The sequence below is a fragment of the Neophocaena asiaeorientalis genome, unplaced genomic scaffold (genome assembly GCF_003031525.2).
Source record: "Neophocaena asiaeorientalis asiaeorientalis breed wild unplaced genomic scaffold, Neophocaena_asiaeorientalis_V1.1 scaffold543, whole genome shotgun sequence".
Classification (NCBI taxonomy): Eukaryota; Metazoa; Chordata; class Mammalia; order Artiodactyla; family Phocoenidae; genus Neophocaena; species Neophocaena asiaeorientalis.
The window spans coordinates 2,008,996-2,034,624 of NW_020173671.1; the positions used below are offsets into that span (position 1 = coordinate 2,008,996).

A 25,629-nucleotide genomic window follows, 5' to 3' on the forward strand; every position below is an offset into this window, starting at 1 on the left:
CATGCAGTAGGCCAGGACACCTACCCAGGAGAGCCTAACAATGGATGGGGTGGTGGTGGTGATGTGGTGCGGGGCTGAAGAGGACACTGCAGCCTTAGGGAGAACACACGTGCCCGGGGAACAGTGTGGGAAACGTCCACATCCCTGAGGAGCAGAAGTGAATTCTTTCTGCTTTGAGATGAATACATGTTCGCGTTCCCATGGCAATGGAGCATATGCTCACTGCTGTCTGTACCTGTAAGTGAGTGACTCACGTTTTGGGCATTGTACTAGCCCGGTCCTAAGTCATTAGCTAATCAGCTGAGAATGCATACACTCTTGGGGTGGGGTGGGGCACGGGGCGGGGGGAGGCGGAGGCCCCGAGAGCAGGGATCACATTTCCTTGGTTTTTGCGCAGTGATTGCAATACCTGGCACCGTCCCTGCTCCCAAACTATCGTAAGGAACCTGAGTTTGTTGTGGGCTCTCTAAATAGAGGGGGATGGGAGCAGAGTTTCAGTTAAAACCAAGGGTAGGGAATTAAACATGATGCGAAAAGTGAATCAACTCGGGTTGCACAGGCTGTTGAAATAAGTAAGAACTGCTGGTCGGTGCAGAATTCCAATTTCAGATGAAAACTTGTTCATCGATACTGAAGGGTGGCCTGAGCCATCCTGCCGGGGGTCGAGCATGATCTCAGCTTGACTCGGGTTCGGTCATACATGTTTCCAGGAAGGAGGAAAAGGAGTCTTAGAAGATACCTAGCTCCTGGGAATGCATCACAGCTACTTGAACCATAAGAGAGACTGGCGAGGGGGGCAGGGTTAAGAGCTGCAGCCTAGATTCCAAAGAGATCCCAGTGCCAGAGTCTCTGTAGGAAGAGGAGGCCTAGAAACTACAAGGAGTCCTCCAGACCAACCTGGAAAACCTTCAGTGGCTCCCAAGTAACTAAAATGACCCTATCAGTTTAACAAAGGACCTCTACAGGGCACCAGCAGATACAGCGAAGGGTTACATGAAAGGGTTTTTCCCCCTCTAAACGTAAAGAGGACACCTACGGTCCCACTTAGTTTCAGGAGTTCATCAAGAGGCTCAGGTGTGCGTGGGGAAAACCCAAAAAGGGAAATCTATTGGGGAGGGAGAGTCCAGAGTAAGGAGTCTCCCACCCACCCACCCAGATTTCAGAGGAAGCTGGGCCTGGCCTCCCCAGGAGGGCTGTACACATAAACTATCCCGATATCTGATAATGAGGCAGCCCTCTCCCGGAAGATGGGATTACTGGTAAAGAAGCGGACCAGGATGTTTTCTGAGGGGCGTTCATCATCCCCACCATGTCAAGAGCACTTGCCAGAAAAGGTTTATACTGGAGTTTGGCACCTGCTTTCCCAGCTTGGCAATGAGCTCATCAGCTCCTGGGACACAGGGGGCCAAGTGTCCACACTGGGTGTCCACACTGCCCACAGCACCCATCAGACATGCCTTGCACACTGAAGAAATTCAATGAAGGTTCACTGAATCATGACGGATGGATGGATGGATGGATGGATGGATGGATGGATGGATGGATGGAAGAGGGCTTTCTGAAGGGTTCCCTCAAGCAGTTCAGAAGACTTCATTACCGTAAAGAGGACTGACCCAGCGAGCTTTACCGTCTCAGAAGGCAGCCAGCGCACCCCCGCCGAGCTCGGAAACGAGGGCCCCTTTCTTTACGGCACAGAAATGGAAGCAGGGCTAAATTCTGAGGTCCTCGCAGTTCTGAAATCCACAGGCCCCTAAGCATCCTCTGTTAAGAAAGTAACTGAGGGAGCTCCCTGGTCATTCAGTGGTTAGGACTCAGCTCTTTCACTGCCGTGGCCCCAGGTTCAATCCCTGGTCGGGGAGCTAAGATCCCCACTACGCCGAGCGTCGGGGGCCAAAGCAACCACCACCACCACAAAAAGAAACTGAAAATAAAGAAATGCACCACCTGTCAGGGATTATATCCAGAAGGAGGGGAGGGAATAAAGTCCTGATGGGCTGTGCCAGGAGCAGACAAGTCCGCTGGGCAGGGGGGCTGCTGGGGCTTCACCCAGAGCGGAGATCCCCCATCTCACTGTCAAGAGGCAACCGCACCAGCTACAACTTAGTAAGACTAAAGGCGGGAAAGGGATGTGCTGCTTCAAAAGACAGAAAAAAGGAAGAATAAATTACTGAGCCAGCCTGACTGCGGCTCCGTTTAGCGGTACCAGGGAGGTGGGTTGGGGTCAGAAGGATGATGGAGATGGGTCCAAGATCCCAGGCAGCTCGGCTGCTGGCATCCTTCCTGCCTCTAACAGTCTGGTACCCTGAGGCGACGAGGGTTCAGGAGAAGGGGACCAAGCGCGCCAACACGAAGCTCCTTGGCCTCTGGCCGACTCTCGTTAAACCAGCACAGGCCCGGCCGAGGGCGGCTCCACGCGGCCCTGATCACCAAGCATCTTTTTACAATGCTCAGCCCGGCGCACTGAAGAGACTCCAGGTAAATCCTCATCCAGCCCGGTGTCTCTAATAGGGAAGTAAATCACCCTTAATGGCCCAGGGCAGGCCGCCCCGTGTCCTGTTTGGGGAGTGGTTGAGGCGGGGAGGGGAGAGAATTAGTGAAAGTCCCCAAGCCACATTTCCCTGCTGCAGACCCCGAGAGCGCCAGATTGGATCCAGAGAAAACAGGAGCAGAAAAGATGAGATGACGTCTGGCTGAGGTCAGGGACCTCTCCAGTCCAATCTCCCGGCACGAGGTGGGGCGGAGTGGGGGGGGCAAATCTGGCACAGAGAAATGTGTTTGCTAAAGGGTCCTCTGTGTCCTTAAGATAAAATAAGCCACCTGTTCAAGGGAAACGCCATTCCTACCCTAGAGCCGAAAGAAATTCCTCCAAGGGGTTCAGAGAAAGAAGACAGTTAAAAAAAAAAATTCTTAAAAGACCCCGAGTTTCATAGGGCTGTTCATTTTAACCCTTGGTTTGAACCAGGTCCTTAAAAAGCAATCCCTGGGTATCAATTTCCCAGCTATAGCTTCCACCACCCAGGTGTCAGTGAAGACCTGGGAAAAGGGCAGGTATAGTGTAAACAACCCCTGATGTTCGTAACAGGGAACGAACAGATAGTGTTAGAAGTTAACAAATTCCGAAACAACACGTAAGCATTTTATTTAAAATTGTGGAAGTAGCTGCCAGGAGGACTAAAAATCCAATGCGACTGGAAAGGAGAGGCGTGGGTGTGAGTGTGTTGCTTTGCACTCTGGGCCTTCCAGTACTATTTGATTTTTGTTTTTAACCGCATGTATGCTATTACTTTTGCTCCAAATAAAAACAAAGGCTTTGAAGTGTACAGCATGGAAAATGAGGAAAGAACGCATACCAGAACGCAAGGCCAGCGAGAGTGTGCTGTAACGGGGATAACTTTGAGTTTGCTCAGATTTATACACGAAAGCAGCGACCTCCCTGGCGGTCCAGTGGTTAAGACTCTGCGCTTCCACTGCAGGGGGCGCGGGTTCGATCCCTGGGTGGGCAACTAAGATTCCCGCAGGCTGCGTGGCCAAAAAAAACACTTATACACAAAAGTAAATCTCCTGCAAACTTCAGAATTATTAGGAACAGCTCTGTGCACCTCACCTCCCATCCGGGAGAGACACAAGCACATCACACAACCGCATCAGAGGACCGCTCCTCCTAACAGTCCCATAAAATCCTGATGCGGGCCACGAGGCAGGCTTCCAACACCTGACTCTTCCGCTTTCATAGAAATTCGATTTGCCTAAGAACGCTAAGTCCTCCCTCCTGCTCCATTACGCCAGCTCCGTGTTTTCTTGGCTTTCAGAGCCAGCGGGGTGGGGAGAAATCCAGGTGTGCTGACACAAAGACACCCACCTTCTCCAGACGCAGGAACATCTTCACAAATATCGGTGATTTATCCTTGGGCAAGAAATCGCTGACTTGTGGAGTCTGGCAGCTACTTACTGTCCTCGGTTTTTGGAGGAGGATGCCCGCGTGTGAAGTGAGACAGGTCTGAAGTCTTAAAACTATGAGGCGGCAACCTCAGAACCTGCTTCTCCAGAGTTCCGACCCAGTACTCTCTCCACTATATCACGTCTTTTCGGACCCTTCGACACGTTGACTAGCTATCTGAAATGGGGTTCTGCTGTCAAACGGAGATTAGCCCGAGCCTTCTCAGAGGCCTGAAGTGATGATGTAACATCCTGAATCCAAGCCTACACACCGTCTTCCTTCCCCACCTCTACTTTCGGCCACGGCTCACCCCAGCCACCTCTCTCAGCCAACGGCTCTCCTGGTTTTTAACTGGGGCCACCACCTCCCACTCATTCTCTACCCAGCAGTCACAATGATTTGTCTTAAAAACCCATCAAAGATCACGTCACAATAGATAATCCACAGAGACTGAGAGTAGATGGGTGATTGCCCTTGGCTGGGGGAGCGGGGCCTGGGAGGTAACGGGCAGTGACTGCCCGATGGGCATGAGGTCTCCTTCAGGAGTGACGAAAATGTTTTGCAACTAGACAGAGGCGGCGGTCACACAATACTGCAAACACACTAAAATATCAGTGAATCATAGTTTAAAATGGTTAATTTTAGGTTAGGTGAATTTTATCTCCATCTTTAAAAAAAACAAAAATCATGGCATGCCTCCAATCAAATCTCTCCAGTGGATGCCCACCTTCCTCAGAGTGAAAGCCCCTCCTCTCTCTATTCCAGACCCAATGGAGGAGCCCCTGTGCGTCAACTCTTCCTTCCCCTGGGACACACACTCCTGAGACACCCACAGGCTTGCTGCCTTATTTTATTTGGGTCTCTGTTCAAATATTAGCGACCAGCGACTCTTCCTGTTGACCTCATAGAAAATAGCAACTCCTGTTACCCTCTGCTCTGAGAGGAAAACAGAACCTCATTAGCGCAATATTATGTCATATTTGTTTTCTATTGTCTGATTTCCCCAGAAGAATCCAAGCAGTGTCGGCAGGGACTGTGTTATAAATGCCCAGCACTTAGAACAAGGTCTAAAGTGCAACAGGTGCTCAAAAAAAGTGCTGAATGAATGAATGAACGTTCATTTGTTCCAGGTTCAAAGTTCATTGACCAGGGATCACTTTTCCCCCCAAGGGGCATCTTGACAGGTTGACTTTGACAAATGCTCACTGTATTAGTCTCTTGCAGCTGCTGTAACAAATAACCACAAACCTGGCAGCTTAAACCAACACCCATTTTTTTCCTCTTACAATTCTGGAGGCCAGAAGTCTGAAATCAGTTGCACTGTGTCAAAACCAAGGTGTCAGCAGGGCTGCACTCACCCTGCAGGTCCTAGGGGGCTTCGTTCCTCGACTCTTCCAGACTCCCAGGTGGCTGCAGGCATTCCTTGGCTTGTGGCCACATCACTCTAATCTCTGCCTCTGCAGAGAAGTGCGAACACGTCCTTCACCCATGGACTAAGGGATGGGCGTGTGGGCTCATCAAACCAGCTTGCAAATGTGGGACAACTCTGGGCTGCCTCTCCCCTTCCAGGGTATGGATGACAGCCCAGAACAGCAGCCGTGAAACCAAGGAGAACACAGCCCACGGACCGCAGGCTGCTAATCACTAACGGAAGACAGTGTGCCCAAGATCAGCCTCTCGCGGCCCTTCCTCTGCATCCTTGTGGACCACTCCCAGATCCCCACTCGGGTTCTGACTCATGTGACAAACCACATTCTGCTTCAGAGACACAGGCCACTGACACCTCAAATTCAACATGTCCAAAACCGAATTCCATTCCCCACTCCATCCCTGCCATATATATATACATATATATATATACACATATATATATATATAAAATCAAAGAAGATTATATGAGGGACAGAGTGTGGCCCTGGGCGTGGAGGTGAGCGATGGGTCCCGTGTCCCCCACTTCCACTCACTTCTCCAGGACCTTCCCTGAGCCGTTTCCAAAATCATGCTTGTGAAATAAGCCTGCTGGATCAGACGATCTATCTCAGAGGCCCCTTCCAACATCGCAGCCTGTGAGTCAGCGGAAAAAGCAGAGGGAGCTGGGGACCCGCCCGTCCAGCCCTCCCCCTCCGCCACACCCCTGTTTACCAAACAGCGCCTGCTCTACCAGCCCCTGCAAAGTCAGGATGCATTCCTGCGGAGCTCCAGGAAAGGCGATGCAGAAAGCCCTGCTAGGTTTCCACCACACATGCTGAAGTGGGCAGCCTGAGCAGGTGGGCACTTTATATTAAATCTCTCTGGCCGGTGAAAAGTTTAAACCAGGTCACAGTGTCAAGTGACCTGAGAGAGGCATCTTTCCACTGCCCTGGGGTGGATTAGGTAGAGGCAGCCAGCTTTCCCCATGTGGGTGTTGGACGTGAGTAACGAATTCCAGCATTTCGTAATTTCTCCTCCAACATATTTTTCCCTCAGTTTTCTTGCTCAGGTGGCCAAGTCGGGTGGTCAGACAGGAGCTGACTCCTCTAACACCCTGCAAGCCTGCCCTATGAGATACACCTGATACAACAGGGGAGCGAACCGTCCCAGGCAGTTACAACAGCGCCATCATGCCTACATACACGACACCTGGTCTTGAAAAGAAAGCTGTCTTCATGACTTTGGCAAGATTAGTCACCCTGGATGCACTACCTAAGGGTGACCAGTCCACGTGGTGGCCTCTGCCAGATCCTTCTCCCAGAGCTATTCTCTTGCAAACCAAGCATAGCTCAAATCTGACAGCATGAACAGACTCACGATCAGACTCCATTTCATACCAGAAGGCATATCATGGGGACGGGGACAGGCCAGGACGTTTCTCTTCTCTCCTTCTTAGTAATCCAGCGCCTTATCACCTTCACAGGAGACCAGGAAAGACAGAAGAAAAGAGGTGGCTGGGGTCCAACTATTCCTCTCCTTGTCAGGAGTTCTGAAGGCTCAGAAGGAGGAAATGGAAACTTGAGGTTAAAAGAAGACTTGGGGGGAATAACTCACGTTTAACAGATGATGAAAGGAGTGGTTTATATGATTCCTGGCAGCCTTGCCCTTTGGTGATTAATTTCATTCTATTTCTAGCCCTGCAACCGGCAACCTTGTCTCCTATTAACAGAGGAGCAAAATCTTGCCGCTGGACTTCTCAAAAGAACGGTCTCTGCCTGCCTGCCTGGCACCTCACCAGCGTGTTCTCTTCTTAATGCCCTCACGCGGGCATGGACAGTTAAAATCTCGCAGTTAAAACGGGGATCACCATCACTCAGCGCCTTTTCCCAGACCTCATTCCCCCAAGCTCCTTGAGATTTTTTCCCTTGATGTTGGTGACACTAACCATTCGGTCCTCTCTCTGCCTGAGAGCTGGACCTGTTCCCTCAAATCCCATCCAGGCTCACATCAAGGATTCCATCACCGCCACATCTCGTCAGTTACCATTTGGGGGTAGATTTCCATTCTCCACCCTCTGGAACCAACTGACCTTGATCCTCCTCTGGGTACCACTCTTGTCCCTTCCTCAGTCTGTGTGGTTAGCATGACCCCACCTCTCAACTACGTCATCCCAGGCTCCACTGGAAAGCTGCCCAGTGATTTTCCTTTTTTCTCTTGGAGTTACTGAGAGTTTCTAGAATCTTTCTGAAGACGTGACTAAGCTAGAAAATGACGCCGACACAGAGGAAAGTAAAGCCAAGAGATGGAGAGTTTTGATGAGACTGCCTTCATCTCTTCTACTAGTTATTTACTGTTGCGTACCAAGTTAGTCCAAAGCTCAGGGTCTTCAAACAACAAATGTGTGGTCTCAGTTCCTGCAGGGCAGTGATCTGGGTACAGTTTACCCAGACTTTGAGCCTCACCCAGGCTTTCTCACAAGGCTGCAACCCAGGGCTGTGGTCATCTCAAGGTTCAGCTGGAAGAGAATCCCCTTCCAAGTTCATTCATGTGGGTGGTGTTTGCAGACCTGGGGTCCTTGCTGGCTGTCTAGGTTTTAGTTCCTTGCCACATGCAGAGATCCTTTAGTTCCTGACTTCCATCATAACTCCTGTTATGAGTTTTGGCAACTGGATGATAGGTTTCATCTTTTAAGTTGGGCTCTCAGTTTTTGAACTGTTTTTCTCCTCTGCTCTTGTTCATGACCAGGCTGTATGGCTCAAGGGACCCCACCATTTGAGTGCCTTTGTCGAAATTTTTTAAGGAGCCTGGGACTAGCAGGGATTGGTAGAAGCTTTGAGCAACACCCTCTACATACCCAAATGTGTCCCTCCCCCCACCCATGAAGCACATACATGAGGTAGACCAGATGCACCCAGGAGCTCTGAACTGTGTGCCAATACAGTCATCCCAGGACCCTCTGAAGATTCCAGAACAACCTGGTGAGCAGACTGCTCCTGCTGGCTGACGTGGAATTTCTCTGGTGGAACTATGTAAGACTAGGTGACTAGAATAGCCTTGGCATGCTGATTTGGGGTGACTCAAGTTGTTTATATAGACGGGGCCCACACATCCTAAGGGCAATGGTGCCACCACCCCACTTTGGCCACCTACTCCCATGGTCATCCCCTTGACCTGGTATTTTAAATCAACGCTTCTCAAGCCTGGATGAACGCTAGAATCACCAGGGGAGCTTTTAAAACGTAGGGTGCCTGGGATCCACCCCCACACAGGTTAATTCAGAATCTCAATCAAAATCAAAATATCCAGGCTCTGGTGGGCTTTTTTGTTTGCTTTTTTTTTTTTTTTTTGCGGTACGCGGGCCTCTCACTGTTGTGGCCTCTCCCGTTGCGGAGCACAGGCTCCGGACGCACAGGCTCAGCGGCCATGGCTCACGGGCCCAGCCGCCCCGCGGCACGTGGGACCCTCCCGGACCGGGGCACGAACCCGTGTCCCCTGGATCGGCAGGCGGACTCTCAACCACTGCGCCACCAGGGAAGCCCTGGTGTTTTGTTTTTAAGTCCTCCAGATAATTCTAACATTGAGAAGACCCACTTTAAATAATGCTCACAAATCTCAAACTGGTTCTCAACTCTTGCTGCTCTGCCTTAAAAGTAAATTCAATGAGTGAACAGTTTAGGCATCTCCTGGACACATAAGAAATTGTCTTCTTAAGCTTCCCACTGCAGAAGTGCTATGCAGCCGCTTCCCACTGCAGAAGTGCTATGCAGCCGCTTCCCACTGCAGAAGTGCTATGCAGCCTTGCTACTCAAAGTGGGATCCAACGCCAGGAGCATCACCACCACCGGGAAGCAGGTTAGAAATGCAGAGGCTGCATTTTAACAAATCCCCAGGTGATTCATTTGCACATTGGTGTTCGAGAAGCACAGTTCAAGCCATCTAGCAACCCTACCACGGTTACGCAATGATTTGTTTTCCATCTTCAAAACAACTATTTCACTCTTTCTCATGAAAGACAAGAGCAATCTGACAGCAACTGCTCATCAACCCAGTGCCCAAATTCCATCCTACCCACGTCAGTACCCATGTTCTTAGCCTGCCCTCCCATTACAGTGGCTGAAAGGCCCTCCTCCTGTCAAAGGCAACCTACCTGCTTTCTACCTGTCAGCATAGAACACCTGGCTTTAAAAAAAAAGAGAGGATAAACAACAAGGTCCTGTTGTATGGCACAAGAAACTATATTCAATACCCTGTGATAAACCATAATGGAAAAGAATGTGTATATATATATAGCCGAACCACTTTGCTGTACAGCAGAAATTAACACAACGTTGTAAATCAACTATCCTTCAATCAAATAAATTTTAAAATACATAAAATTTTTTAAAAAGAGAGATAAATCTATCCTTTGACCCCACTCCTCCAGGCCCTGCCTATTCCTCTGCTTCTCATCACAGCGAATATTTTCACCAAAAGACTTACTTATAGTCATGACCCCTGCTTTCTGACCTCTGATGGTCTCCAGCCCAACTCTGCTGAGCCTGATCTCCAGTATCACTAATGACCTTCATGCTGTTACCAAATCCAAGGGCACCTTGGACTCTTCTAGGCCAGTCCTTGGCCAGGCAGCAGCATTCAGCGTTCCCTCCTTCCGGAAACTGTGACTTCTCATGGCTTCCATGGCATCTCACGTTTTCTCAGGTAGTTGCCTGTCTGGATCTTCCCCTAGGCTCAATCTTAAATGTTCCGGCAATCTCCTGCCCCTACCCTTCTTTCCTATCTGCTTATTCTCTGTAGTGGCCCGACCCTTCCTGTCCCATAGCTTTATACACCCTCTATTTCCTGATGACCCTAAATGCACTTCTCTAGCCCTGACCTTTCCCCATGTCCACCTGGCTACTTGCCAGCACTCCACCGATGCTCAGGAGGAATCTCTAACAGATCCAGAACAGAGCCCATCTTCCTCGCTTCCCCGCCAAAAAAAGCAAAACCAAAGCTGTTCTCCATGCCTCATTTTAGCAAATGGCACCATGATCCACCCTGTTGCTTAAGCCCCAAATCTAGGATCGTCAGCTTCTCCACCTTCCCAATCCAGCCCCTCTCAACTCCTGTCAGTCTGCCTCCAAAGCTCATCCAGAATCCACCCACACTTCTCTGTTTCCACTGCTGCCACCCTGTTCCCAAGGCACCACCACCACTCCCGATATCATTATCACGGCCTTCGAATTGGTCTACGACTTCCCCTCTTCATCCCCTACAATCCATTCTCAACATGGTAGCCAGAGCGAACTTGCAAAACATTAATCAGGTTATATCACCTTCTAATTAAAAGCATCCAAAACATTAATAAGGTTATATCACCTTCTAATTAAAAGCATCTAATTAAAAGCATTCCTTCACAAAGGTGAAGGAATGAAGTTCGCAATCCCTTATTGTACTCCTCTTTGAGGAAAGGAATCCGGACGATTTAGCCTAATTCACAAAGCAATAAAGTCTGCCTCCTATTTACCCGATCCTTCATCATCTTATACCACTTCCCTTCCAGCCACACCAACTTTCTTGCTCTGTGCCATTCAACACGGCGTGGACCACAGCCGTATCTTGCTCTTTAAGGTTAGATTTAAATTAATGACAACTAAAATGTGAAACTCGGTTCCCAAGTCTTACCAGGCCCCTTTCAAGTGCTGAGTTGTCACACGGGGTTGCTGGCCACGTGACAAGTGCAGATATAGAACATTTCCATCACTACAGAAAAGCTTGGACAGCGCTGTTTGAGCTGTTCCTTGGATGGGGAAAGTCTGGTCCTGCCTTATGGCGTTGGCATTCACTGTTACCTCTGCGCGAAGTGCCCTTCCCCCAGCGATTCATTCCCACGGCTGGATCCAGACATCGGCTTCAATGGGAGGTTCCCCCACAAGCACCGATCTAAAGAAGCCACCGTTTCGTTACTCCCAAGCACACATGAACCCATTTAACTCTGCACAGCATTTACCACTGGCTAATGCTCTTCTTGTTTATTTGGGTTTGTCTGTTTGTTGCTCAACTCCACAGGCCTCCTCACGCCAGAGCAAACTTCCAAGATCAGGGACCTTGTCCGTCTGGCTCACAGCATTCCAGCGCCCGACACACCTGCCCAATTAGTATTAACTGATTGTTAGGCCCATGCCGTTCATATTTCCTTCGAAATCACCTTTTCTCCACCTTCCCTGCCACCGCCCAGCCTGGGCCTTCATGCAGGCCACCCCGACGGTACTACACACAGAATCCTGCCTCTGCCCTGCCTCGAGCCTGCAAACACCTGCAGGTGAATGTTAGTTCTCCTCCTGTCAAATCAATTCCCCGTCCCTGTCCATGCTGGCTCCAAACGGCCTCCGTGTCCCCAAAGGTGGCAATGCGCTTGTTCCTACCTCGGCGCTGCTGTCAAGTCTCTCCCTCTGCCTGGAGCACCCTCCCCGTTTCTCGGTGAGGCTGCACCTTCTCCTGTCTCCCAGGTGTGGCCCAGGTGGGGGTGCTCTGCAGACACTGGCCCCTCCTCCAGCCTCCTCCAGCACTTCCTATCTGCAGCCCGGCTTTGGCACTCACACACGCACAGAGGACAAGACGTTCCACCTTCCACGTACACACACACAGATCATCCCCGAGATGACTCCTAAGAGCAATGCTTCTCAAGCTTTACTGAGGGGCAGAGTCACCTGGAGAGTTCATAAAGGGCACACAGGTCAAGGCTTATGGGAGCAGGATAAGATCGGGCCTCTGTCCTCTTCCCACATTCCCTGGGTGACTCAGAGACCCACCAAAATATAAGCTGCAGTGCTTTTTTTTTTTTAGTTCAGTTTATTGAAGTATAGTTGATTTGCAGTGTTGTGTTAATTTCTGCCATACAGCAAAGTGATTCAGTTATACATATATAAACATCCTGTTTCATATTCTTTTTCCAGTATGGTTTATCACAGGATATTGAATATAGTTCCCTGTGCTGTACAGTAGGACCTTGTTGTTTGTCCATTCTATATATAATAGTTTGCATCTGCGAATCCCCAAACTCCCCCTCCATCCCTCCCTCATCCCTCTCCCCTTTGGCAACCACAAGTCTGTTCTCTACGTCTATGCATCTGTTTCCGTTTCATAGATAGGTTCATTTGTGTCCTATTTTAGATTCCACATATAAATGATATCATATGGTATTTGTCTTTCTTTTCCTGACTTACTTCACTTAGTATGATAATCGCTAGGTCCATCCATGTTGCTGCAAATGGCATGATTTCATTCTTTTTTATGGCTGAGTAGTATTCCATTGTATATATGTACCACATCTTCTTTATCCATTCATCTGTCGATGGGCATTTAGGTTTCCATGTCTTGGCTACTGTAAATAGTGAGCTACACTGATTTACAACATCAGATCTTCAACAGGAATGGTTCAAGCCTTGTCCATTTCCACCAATCGGGAACACCTGGGAAGGGCCCGACTTGGTTAATGACCTTCTCTGACACAAACTTGTTCTCCTTCAAGTATTGAAAGCTACCCCCTGGGGCAGGCTGAAAAATGGCCCCTCCAAATGTAGCCACATCTTAATCCCTGCAGCCTACAACTGTCACCTTATATGGCAAAAAGGGACTTGCCAGGTGTAATTAAACTAAGGATTTGGGGATGAGAAGGTTTTGCTGGATTATCTGGACGGGCCCTAACTATAATCACAAGGGTCCTTATAAGAAAGAGACAAGGTCAAAGAGGGAAGAAAAGCCAATGTGAAGCCAGAAACGGGGAGAAAAGGTAACAGGATGTGCAGCCATGAGCCACGGAAGGAGCTTTTACAAGATGCAAAAGGAAAGAAACGGATTCCCCCCAGATCCCCCAGAAGGAGCCAGCCCTGGGACACTGACTTTAACCTCGTGACTCATCTCAGACTTCAGACCTTCAGATCTACGGAAGGGGGATGCATTTTTAAGCTACTATGTTGGTGGCAATAGGAAACTAATTCACTTCCTTTTCTGTAAGCATCCTGATTTTCTACTTAACTCATTATTGAAAGATACAAGAAGCTCCATTCAGACAGGGCTGGCTTGCTTCGTTCATCTCTGTGTCCACAAGGCCTAGCTCAGGGTCTGCCATGCACATCCTCAAGAAAGGCCGATATTCCAAGTTGGAATTTGGGAACCTTCCCCGATGCGCCTGGCAGCCTAACCCCATTGGTGTTTCCAATAAGGGAAATACATGAAGTTCAGAAATAGGTCACCAAGCTTGAACATCTTGGGGAAGAACTGCTGTTGTATTCTGAGACTCGAGGAAACCTAGGCAGATACACTCTTCTTCTTAGACTCTTATTCTCCTCCTGAAAAGTGTGTGGCTTAGAGCTGTGCTGTCCAATATGGTAGCCACTAGGCACATATAAGGATTTAAATATAAATAACAATTCAAATGAAGACCCAGCCTCAGTCACACGAGCCACAACTCAAGCGCTCACTAGCCACATGTTAGTGGCTATGGTATTGGATGGCACAAACAAAGACCATTTCCACCATCGCAGAAAGTTCTACTGGGCTATGCTGTCTGACGGCATCTCTCCAAACACGCTTGGCTCCGGCTCCAGACCCCGAACTAGAAAACCTAAGGCGGAGAGAGATGCAGCCACCACACCCCATTCTACCCTGGAATTCACTCTTGAGTGTGTGTCCTAAGGCGCACAGCTTGGAGTGGTGTCCAGAGATTTTCATCCGAGTCTGATTCTTTGTTGAAAAGACTCTTATTGTTGGAAAGTGAGAAGGAGAAGTAGCAGCTGCAGGAAACTGCAAACGAGAGATCAGACCCATGCAGGGGTGAGGTGGGGAGGATGGAGATTAGAGAGGGAAGAAGCAGGGGAAAGTAAGGGGAGCAGCACGTAGGAAATGGACTCTAGTGATGTGATCACGAGCAGAAAATTCAAATGTCGAAAAGGAGGCCTCCCTGGAGATCTGAAAGCACGTAAAGGAACAGCCAGCCTGCAGAGGGGCTGGACCACTGCTCAGAGAAGGGTCTGCAGGACAGACCTTCATCTGCCATGGATACCCTGGTATCCACTCACCATCCCCATAGGGCAGCAACAGTGTCGGGGGAGACATGGGGAGAGGAAATCAACTGAATGCAAAAACACAGAACTTTTCCAAACAGAAAATTAAAAACTGGAAAGTGGGGGGCTTCCCTGGTGGTGCCGCGGCTAAGAATCCACCTGCCAATGCAGGGGACACGGATTTGAGCCCTGGTCCGGGAAGATCCCACATGAGGCGGAGCAACGAAGCCCGTGCACCACAACTACTGAGCCTGCGCTCTAGAGGCCGCGAGCCACAACTACTGACGCCCACGTGCCTAGAGCCCGTGCTCCGCAACAAGAGAAGCCACCGCAATGAGAAGCCCACGCGCCGCAACGAAGAGTAGCCCCCGCTCGCCGCAACTAGAAAAAGCCCGTGCGCAGCAACGAAGACCCAACTCAGCCGAAAAATAAAGAAATGAATAAATAAATTTATATTAAAAAAAAACTGGAAAGTGCACAGTGCTGCCAAGGCTGTGGGTAGATGGGCAGGCGCGGATGTAGCTGGTGGAAGGATAAATAGATCTGCCTTGCTGGAGGCGGTCTGGCACTTTCTATCAAATTTACAAACACACTCTTTGCTCCAGGCTTTCAACTTCAAGAACGGATCCTGCCCTGACACTCCCCCGTTTGCAGAACGATGGACACACAGGGTATCCACAGCGGGTAGAGGTAACAGGAAAAGATGAGAAGCAACCTAGACGCCCATCCGTGAAATGAGTCAGGAAGGTATTAAAAAAAAACGAGGACACTCCTTCTATTGACTAAACGCCACGATATACTGTTACAGGGTGTAAAAGGCAGTGGCAGCAGCAAGGTGAAGAAGAGAGAGGAAGCCAGCACAGGTGTGAAGGGAAATAAAGGCACACGTACAGTCGTAAATATCTGCACCATTTCCTCTATACCCACAAGAAACTGGTAACTTGCTCACCTCTGGGGAAGGGAATTAAGAGGCAGAGGACAAAGGGTGGGAGGCAGGCCAACGTTCACTCTCTATTTTTTAGTGCCTAATAAATGACAGAATTCATCTATATATGACCTATTCGGTAAGAGTAAAATTAACAAAGATACGCTTCTGGATATGTACCCTCGACAAAGAGTTTAAAACTTACTGCATGAACACCCTTCTGCATGGATGCTACAACCTCAGTGGGAAGACAGCACCTGCCAGGTGAGTGGGCCCAGGGGACCAGCTGCACAGCAGCCCCGAGCCCCCGGGTGCCACGGGCGCCTCTGTCCCCTCGCCCGGTAGCAGGTGTCACCTCCCCTGTGGTCCCGGGCCTCCGAGGAGGAGTTCCCAAAGCCCTGGCCCTCAGCAAAGCCGGGCTGTGTTCCAGCCTTGGAAATGATCAGGAATAGCCCTGCTCTTGCCTAAAGCCCAGCTTCTGGGTTCATTTCCGACCGGGGTGCCACCCCACCCCAGGGCGCCCACTGCCCAGGCAGTGATACCCCGTCAGGCTCTCACAGTAGGGGAGCAAATGCAAGCGAGTTGCATGGCTGCGTCTGATATCAGGTCTGTGTCCAATTAGCCACGCCTGCAACACCACCATAGCAACGAAGGTAATATTATTGTTCCACGAAGAGAAAATGAAACACACACACACACACACACACACACACACACACACACACACACACACACAGATGTGTTGCCCAACAGCCTCCAAAGCCACAGACGTAACACTTCTCCACGCCCTACAACTTGTGCCTCTCACTTCCCCGAGACGATGCAGCTTCTCTGACGGGAAGTCACAGGCTCGGGCAATGACTTCTTCACACCCTCCACGCCGTGTGCCCTTCACAGGGTTGCACTCCTCCCTCTGCCCTCTTCCTGCTGGAGACAGAACGGCCTCCAGGTGAAGCTCCAAGCTGCCCTCGGCTGGCTGGCTGGCTGCTTTCTCCAGGCCAGACCCAAGCTGGGCACTGGAGTTTTGGTGGCTGCAGGCATGAACCACACACCAATCTTGAGACACAAATGTGGAAAGCATTAACCCAAATGGAAAGACATAAATCAGGAGCGGAGCTATGGCACGGAGGAAAACAGCTCTGCTCGGAGAGCCCGGGCCGTTGCAGCAGAGCAGCGTTGAGTCACCCTCCAGCAGAGGGAGGGGAGCCCCGGTGGGACTGGTGGGTGGATGAGGCCGGGGTGGGGGGGAGCAGTGCAAAAGCACAGCTGTAAGTTCATCACCAACCACACTTCATCAGCAGCCTGGGGAGAGGGGGGCCAAGTGTCACCTCCCCTCCCCAACTCAGGAAGTGTTTCAAAATGTGTCCTCTCCGGAGAAGACAGCAGCAAGGAGTCTTCCTAACAGCCAACCAGTCACCCTTTACAGCCTGCAGCTGTGTCCCGGGGAAGCCAATCCCAGGCCCTCTTGGAGGAAGGTCTGCCTTATCCTTCTTTGCTTCTCCCTGGCCATGAGCCATGCTGTTTTCGGGTCCTCAAGTCTAGGTGCCCATCGTGGGCACACAACGCTTGCTCTACCTGCTTGCCCATCACTACCGTTTCATATCTTTTCTTCCTTTCCTTCTTCCAAACACCCCATACTCCACACAAGCTGCTGGGGACAAGACAAACCTATCAGCTTCCGCATCCCTGCTCCCTGGGGAGAACCTCCCAGCTTCCTGTGAGACACTGCCTCACCCACCAACTCCTCTGCCAAGACTGATTCCCAACCTTCAAGTTCTAAGCACCTGCTCCGGGGCGAGGCCCTGCTGTCCCTGGGTGTGGCAGTGGGGGAGGAGGAGGTCCAAAGAGATAATGCAGCTGGAGAGCAGAGCAGGAGGAGGTCTGAGCCCTGGGGGCTCTAGAAACTACCATGGCAATGCCCTAGCTTTCAGCAGGACCCTCCCCATCTCCAGGCCATCTTCGTCTTGCTCTGAGAGGTTGCATTTAGAGATCAATGGGGTCCCTTAGACTCTGACAACGCTACGTAATGTAGTGGAACTTACACCCCACCCCACCCCCGTGAGTACAGACACACAACAGCCTGAGAGACGGGTAAACGATCCAGTTTTGTTGGAAGGGGACAAGCGATGGAGAAAAAGAGCAGAGCAGTGTAAAGGGGTGGGCATGACAAGGAGAGCAAGAGAGTCAGAAGAGATCAAAGAGTGGGTTAGTTTCTGGCGGCTCTGTACCAAATTATCACGAACTACGAAGCTTAAAGTCACAACACAAATGTATTGTCTTCCAGTTCTGGAGTCCGAAGTCTAAAAAGGGGTCTCACTGGGCTACAGTCAAGGTATTAGCAGGGCTGGTTCCTTCGAGAGGCCCTGGAAGAGAATCCGCTTCCCTGCCTCGTTCAGCTCCTTGAGGCTGCCCGCAAGTCCCTGGCTCGTGGCCCCCTCCTCACATCCTCAACCTCTTGCTTTTGCTGTCACATCTACTCCTGACCTGACCCTCCTGCCTCCCTCTTATCAGGACTCTCTGCCCGTACACTGGACCCACCTGAATAATCCAAAATCACCTCCTCATCTCAAGAGCCTTAATTTAATCACACCTGCAAAATGCTATTTGCCTCATAAGGTAACATCCACAGGCTGTGTGGCTTAGGACATGGACATCTCTGGGGGACCATTACTCAGCCCGCCAAAGGGATTAGCCACGTGGGCTGCCAAGGCCCTAAGGAGGAAGCATGCCTGGAACACCCGCAGGAACGCCAGAGAGGCCGGTGTGCAGCAGAGGGATGAGTGAGGTGCAGGGAAGGAGAGGCCCCCAAGGTCAGGGAGGTCACGGGCCCGACCATGTCGCACCTTGTCAGCTGCGGTGAGGGCTTCTTCGGCTTTTACTCTGCCATCATGGGGGCCCATCAGGATGTTCTGAGGAGCAGCGTGATACGATCGGACTTATTATTTGAAAAGAACAGACTGGGGTCTGGCAGAGCCGTCAGGAGGCAACTGCACTAGTTCAAGGGCACAGGGCTGGTGGCTGTGGCTCGGAGCAAGATGACAGCAGTGGGGGTGGTGACGAGTGGTTGGATTTTTTAAAAAATCAATTTGGAAGGAGAAGCCCACACGTTTACCTGACACACTGAACATGGGACGATACTGAGCTGGCCAGGCTGCAGGTGGTGTGATGCTCGGACAGGATGAACAGCAATCCCAACTGGATATGGGTCAGGAGGTCAAGGGCAAAACTGAGCAAAGACTGGAAATGGACTTGCTGACCACAGCTAAAGGCTCTCACTGTGGCAGGCATGGGGGCGGCGGGGGCGCTGCCAGGGGTCTGGGCTGGGTCCAACCACCAGGTTGAGAACTGGTGTCTGGACTTGACCCTGAGAGTAATGGGACGCGCCTGGGCCCCACGGCAGCCCGGGGTGTGGAGTCAGCCAGGATGACCCGGATTAATTCTGTGGGTCGGGTACCAGTTGCAAGACAAGAAGGCAGAGGCTGAGTCAGCAGGGATTGCGTCTCAGCCCGCGATCGCTCAATCCGGCGTTTTTCTACTTCTCACAGTCCAGAGGGTGAGAATCCCAGTTGTGGGGAAGGTCGGGGGAGCGGGGCGGGATTCAGGAATGGGGTCAAACGCCAGGCTCCAGGATCCTTGGCTGTGGACAGCTCACCTCACTACCCAGTCGGTCTCCGCCTGGCCCTCGAGGGCACTCACTGTCCTGCCCATGAGTCCCGGAAAGCCTTCCTGAGTCCAAGCTGCTGGACGGTATCAGTGTGGTCCTACCTGAGGGGCCCAGTAAATCAGAAGGACAAAGCAGGTCAAGGGCAGGTGGCCAGACTGTGGGGCACCTCCCAGGGGACAACGTGCTGAAACATCTATTGCAAGCTGGATTCCCAAGGCCCAACGGCACAAGCCAAGCCCTTTCTGGGCACTTTCATCCATCCATCCATTCATTCATCCGACAAATATTTAGTGAGGACCTGCCCAGGGTCAGGCACTGCTTCTAGACATTTGGGGCACGGCAGTGATCAAATAAAAGGGGAAAAAACCCCTGCGTTTGTGGAGCATTGATTTCAGCAAGGGGGTAAGGGGAGCACACAGTAAAAGCAATAAATAAGTAAAGTATAAAGAGTATTAGAAGGTGATGGAGGAAAAAAAATAGAAAAAGGGGAGCCAGGAGGTCAGGGTAGACTGGGAGGGTGGGCAGCAATTTTAAATAGTTTGAAATGTTACAACTGCTTCCAAGTCACAGCGGACAATCTTTCTCGCTCTTCAGCCCCTTCCTTCCCTCCTTCCCTCCCTTCAACAGTCACTGGGTGCTCACCCTAGGGCAGCCCCACGTGCTCCCCGCTCTCATGAAGATGTTTTATTTTACAATTTATTACATTTTATTATACATTTTATTCAAGGAGACAGAAGTTAAGACAGCTAGTCCTTCCAGAAGGGTGACGAACGAGCAGAAACTCACCATCTCCCAGGATTCCTGCAAGCACGCCCATCACAATGCGGGACCCTCCCAAGAGTGTCTGATTCTTGGTCCAAGTCCCCAGCCCACTTCCTCCCTCCTACTTCATGTCCCCATCACCACTATGACCTGGATTAGTAGAAAGCACAACTCAGTGGTCTCTCTGGAAGCTGCCCACAGACTGTCCTTACACCTGGCCCGGTCACCATCCCAAAGCATCGACTGGTTTTAGGGCCTCTGGATGAACTTGTCTGTTCCACGTTTCAGACTCAACATCTTCTCAAGGAGCACCAGCCCCCCCTCAATACCCCCCAAGGGGGCCCTGCCGGCCCTGCCCTCCCCTCCGCTCTGAGCACCAGCCCCCCCCAATACCCCCCAAGGGGGCCCTGCCAGCCCTGCCCTCCCCTCCGCTCTGAGCACCAGCCCCCCCCAATACCCCCCAAGGGGGCCCTGCCAGCCCTGCCCCACCCTCCTCTCTGAGCACCAGCCCCCCCCCCCAATACCCCCCAAGGGGACACTGCCAGCCCTGCCCTCCCCTCCACTCTGAGCACCTCCGTCGGGCAGGTTCTGATTCCTCTCGCCCGCCTATGCTCACTCCCGGGGCCACGGCGGCCAGGGAGCAGAGGATGACAGGGGAGGATGTCACATGTGGGCTGTCTGGGGGCAAAAGGCGTTTGGCAGCTCACGCCTCTGACCACAACGTGCAACTCTCTTATCAGTGGCGCTAACCACTGGGGAACTACAAGCGAGCTGAGTACAAAGGCTCTTCCTGTTTGGAGGGAAGTCAAGGCTGGCCCCTGAGGCACATCCCTGACAGTCTTTTGGCGTCTGGACCCTCCCTCTCCTCCCACTCTGCATCCAGCTGTGAGCCAGCTGGACCAGTGCTGGCCCCAGGCCCGGGTGGACGACACAGCCACCAATGGGGAGAAGCAGCCACCAGGAGCTGGCCCAGCCACTGTCTCGCTCCCTCTGCCCTGCCACAGACCCTCCAGTCTTATTTCCCTCTAAAACTGGGGGGCACTGGAGAAGATGGGGCACCATCACTTTTCCTGCCTGCCGTGTTACTGAGTCTCCCCTAAATGGTTCAGCTAGACCAGGACTCAATCCGCAGACCACCATGATGGCGCTCAGCAGAGATGCTCTGAGCTCTCCACACCTCACAGCTGCACAGAGCTTCGGGGGCTCCACGGCCCTCTGTGGGAGGCCGGTACAGAATCGGTACAGCAACCAGTGGGTCAGATCACGGGCTCTGGAAAGAGATGGTCTGGGTACAAACCCTGTCGCTGACTGGGTGACCCTGAAGAAATGATTTCACTTCTCTGTGACTCAGTTTCCCCATAGGTAAAATGGGCCTGGTAGTACTCATAGGTTTGTTGCAAGGATGAAATGAGTGAGTACATAAAGATACAGCATCTAGAACGGCACCTGAAAAAATAGCAAGTGCTACATAAATGCTGTCCAGTATTATTAAATATTCTTGATTGGACAGGTCTGTTTTAAAATAAACTAACCACGGGACGTCCCTGGCGGTCCAGTGGTTAAGACTCCACACTTCCACTACAGGGGGCTCGGGTTTGATCCCTGGTCAGGGACCAAAAAAATAAATTAATTTTAAATTAATTAATTAAAAAACAGCCTATCCACCTGTGTGGCCACAGGCCCGTTCATTAGTTGAGAAAGTACAGGTACGGGGAGAGCATTGATGATCTAACCGTGTACCACTGACCCTGCTTGCTTATTCCTCGTCAGCCCCTCCCAGGCTTCTCCAACCCCGTGCTTTCCATCAAAGTCTCAGAAGGCCAGGGGATTCCGGGGTGCCTCTAGCACCCCAGCAAGGAACTCAGCAACCCTCCCACCCAGGGCACAACACAGACATCTCAGAATCCACGGAGACCCACTGTCTTAGGGGAGGACTTGGGAGGCAGTGGACCCAGGGCTGCCTGGAGCTCTGTGGGCCCCTGACACAAAGCCCCCAAAGCACGTGGCACGGCGTGACATGCTAGCAGCCACACAACATCTACCCTCCACCAGCACCATCAAAGCCCCGTGCTCCAAATGCCATCAGCACCATGGCTCTTGCAGGTGGCAAGACGGAGGGAAAACACATCAGGGAACACCACTTAATGATGAGCCGTGTGACCCAGACCCCAAGAGTGGGCCTTCCCATCTGGGAACTGTGGTGGTCTGGCTCTCCCGGACCCACCCTGCCAAGAACAGTGCTTCGCAAACAGTTCAGGCCGCCGTGTTAGCCCTCAGCCTGCCCTCCCACTGAAGACTTACAAATAGTGCCTTCTCCTTGGAGAAGCAGCCAGTGCCTCAGCCAGCAACTCTTAGAAACCCTCGCATGTTGAGATAGGGACCCAGACATCCTTCACTGGAGGCATCGTCCCAAACACGTGGGTTGATGTGTGTGGCGGGTTTGCTCGACAGCCATGGTGGGGGAGAGTGGAAAGCCCCCAGCTCTAAGTGGAAAACCCTGGCTCCCAACCACATCTCCACTGCACAAACCAGTTACTGATTGCCATCAGCCTTGGTTTTCCTCACCCGGTAAAACCCAAACACGACCTGACACGCTGCAGAATTAACTGAAATACGTGTAAAGGTGCAGGCTGAGATCTGTATCATTTTAAGGTTCAATGGGGGACTCCATATTTAAACGTATTTTAATATCTCTTTACCCGAATATCTCTAGATGGGGCTACGCCCCCCAGCTTACCACAGCCTCAACACTCGTGAGTCACCTGTTGGACCCCGGAAAGCACTGAAAACTATTTTGAGCAGGGGTCCTGGGGTTCCTGCATGCAACTGAATTCCCTGGAAAGCATGTTCAACACAGATATCGGGGTCCCACCCCTGCTTTTTGACTGAGCAGGTCTGCGGGGTGATGCTGGTCCAGGGACCACAGTTTGAGAAGTCCAGCCTTAGAATCTCAAGACTAGAAAGTATACTAGGAATCCCCCAACACGACCACAGAAGAGCCAGGGGACACTCTATGCCCCGCGCCTCGTTAACAGCTCCTGGTCCAGTCCTGCTGTCGGCCTGACGCGAGGCTGTTCCAGCTCCCACCTCAGACACAGGCGGGGCTAAGGTGGAGGCGTGGCCCCGGCTGCTTCCTGCTTCCTGTCCCTTGGCCGGGGGTGGGCAGAAAGAGACCACTGGGTCCCCGGGCTGCTGCCTTCAATGCCCAGCCCTCTTGATGATCCTATCCTTGGTCCCAGCTCCTCCCTTCCAGGAAGAGGCAGGCCTGGCACAGGAGGTCTCAAGGCTGGGAGGGTGGAGTCCTAGGCCCCAGGGAAGGGAAGGGGCACAGCAGGGCCCTGGGGCAGCTGATCCTAGGCCAAGCCCCTCCATCCTGAGCAGAGCCTGGAGACAGTGGGCTCTGAGGGGCGGGGAGCCGGGCAGGCACGCACACTGCACCCAGTGTCCCGGCCACACAATGCATAAGGGGCCGGCAGGGCAGGCGGCCAGGGCCCACTCATGCCAGTACCATCTCGAGCCCTTGCCAGGCCTCAGAGGGCCGGTGAAGAAGCTGGACTCTGTCCCGGGGCACAGTCGGGCTCTATTCTTATCTCAAGGGGGGAATGCGTGACTCTCCTTGCAGTGAACGGGGGGCCCCCCCGGCGAGGTGGGAGAGGAAACAGGGCCGTCATTGTGCCTGAGAGGGCTCCCCACTCGGCCCCCGGCTCCAACTGGCCCCTGGTGCCAGGGCCTTGCACGAGCCTCCGACAAGGACAGGCCGGGCTGAAGATGGACAAGGAAAAGTACAGCCCAGCACAGACTGGCCATCACCGACAGCAGGACTCAGAAACCTGCACACACGGGTCCTAAGTGAGACCCAACAGGACGGGTCCGAGCGGGAAACACAGCCTCCCAGACACAGTTACTTACCGAATCCCAAAGGAAAGGGTCCAGATATCCGATGCACCCCACACACAGGCACAAGTTCCTGCTGGCAGATACGGGTCCCTCTCTCACCTAGCCCAAAACATCATTTGCAGGTAGCAACAGATCTCATTAAGACCTCCCTCTAGTTTGACGGAAGGAAACACAATGATTTTGACACGTATTCATCCAACTTTCTAGGTGTCTGAGGGCTGAAAAACAACCCACTGAAGAGCCTGGGTTACTACCATGGACTCAAAGCCTCAAACCACTCATACCTTAAGTCTGCAAGTATAAAGGCGCCCCGTGGTGGATGAAGTGACAGATGAGGGTGACAAGGGAGGTACCAGGGGTCAGGGGGCTGGAAGAGAAGTTACGTGCACTGAAATAACTGAAGGATGATTAAAATTAAAGAAATGAATATTTAGTCATCATCCACTATGTGCTAAGTATGTAATTCTGTAAGGCAAGTATCAGCATTCCCCTTTTTTTTTTTTTTTTTTGGCTGCGTTGGGTCTTCGTTGCTGCGTGCAGGCTTTCTCTAGTTGTGGTGAGCGGGCGCTACTCTTCGTTGCGGTGCATGGGCTTCTCCCTGCGGTGTCTTCTCTTATTGCGGAGCACGGGCTCTAGGTGCACGGGCTTCAGTAGCTGTGGCTCGCGGACTCTAGGGCACATTGGCTTCAGTAGTTGTGGTGCACGGGCTTAGTTGCTCCGCGGCATGTGGGATCTTCCCGGACCAGGGATCAAACCCGTGTCCCCTGCAGGGGCAGGCAGATTCTTAACCACTGCGCCACCAGAGAAGTCCCAGAGTTCCCAATTTAAAGATTAGAAAACAGAGTCACTGAGAAGTCAAGAGATGTTCCTTAAGCAGTTATGTACAGAGCCAGGATTCAGACCTAGGCCTTCAAGTCCAGCCCTCTTTGCATTAGAGCAGCCCACTTCCTGGGAGTGGCAGGGACGGGCAGCAGCAGTGCTGGAGAGGGAGAAGGCGTCTCAGGCATAAGGGCGTTGCCAGAACGCATTGCCACCAATTTTCCTTCACATGTTTCTCCTTTAGGCCTGCAGATCCGAGTCTCGGCCAGTGAAGGGGGCGCCGGGCATTTTCAAGGGCTGTAAATTGGTACCACCTTTCTGAAGAGCAATGATAGAATGGGTCAAAATGTACACCACAGATGTAACTGCAGAGCATGCTTCTTTCCAGGAGAGGATGCCTCACTAGGAATGTTGGCCTCAGCGATTTTAACAAAAGCCAAAAAAAAAAAAAAAGGAAAAAGAAGAAAGCAACCTCAGTGTCCATCACTAGGGGATTATAAATAATAAATAGTTCATCCAAATGATGAACTAATAGTGAACACTAAAAATAATGCTTTAGATACATCTACTCATACAGAAAGGTATTTAACATATATTAAGTTTAAAGAAAAAATGTCGCAGAGCAACTAAGCCCGTGCGCCACAACTACTGAGCCCGCGTGCCGCAGCTACTGAAGCCTGCGCACCTAGAGCCAGTGCTCCGCAACAAGAGAAGCCACCGCAATGAGAAGCCTGCGCACTGCAAGGAAGAGTAGCCCCGCTTGCCACAACTAGAGAAAGCCCGTGCGCAGCAACGAAGACCCAACGCAGCCAAAAATAAAAATAAAAAAATTTTAAATGCCTTAAAAAAGAAAAGAAAAAAAAAAACAGGTTGCACAATTGCATATATAATATGATTAAAAGGGGGCAACAAGGGCTTCCCTGGTGGTGCAGTGGTTAAGAATCCGCCTGCCAATGAAGGGGACACGGGTTCAAGCCCTGGTCAGGGAAGATCCCACAGGCCATGGAGCAACCAAGCCCGTGTGCCACAACTACTGAAGCCCATGTGCCCTAGAGTCTGCGAATCACAACTACTGAAGCCTGTGCACCTAGAGCCTGTGCTCCGCAACAAGGGAAGCCACCGCAGGGAGAAGCCCGGGCACCACAACGATGAGTAGCCCTCGCTCGCCGCA

General features: G+C 51.6%; 1 protein-coding gene across 3 annotated transcripts in view; it reads right to left on the minus strand.

The window, feature by feature from the left end:
- GAS7 (growth arrest specific 7) overlaps positions 1-25,629 on the minus strand; it is a 200,315-nt gene that overhangs the window by 127,520 nt on the left and 47,166 nt on the right. Inside the window, exon 1 of one of the 3 annotated variants that reach the window (XM_024748447.1) lies at positions 23,652-23,788. The exons of the other annotated variants lie outside the window; for them this stretch is intronic. The gene's annotated coding sequence lies outside the window, so the exon portion shown is untranslated. Of the gene's footprint in view, positions 1-23,651; positions 23,789-25,629 lie in introns of those variants that run through there. 3 annotated transcript variants of the gene reach the window in all.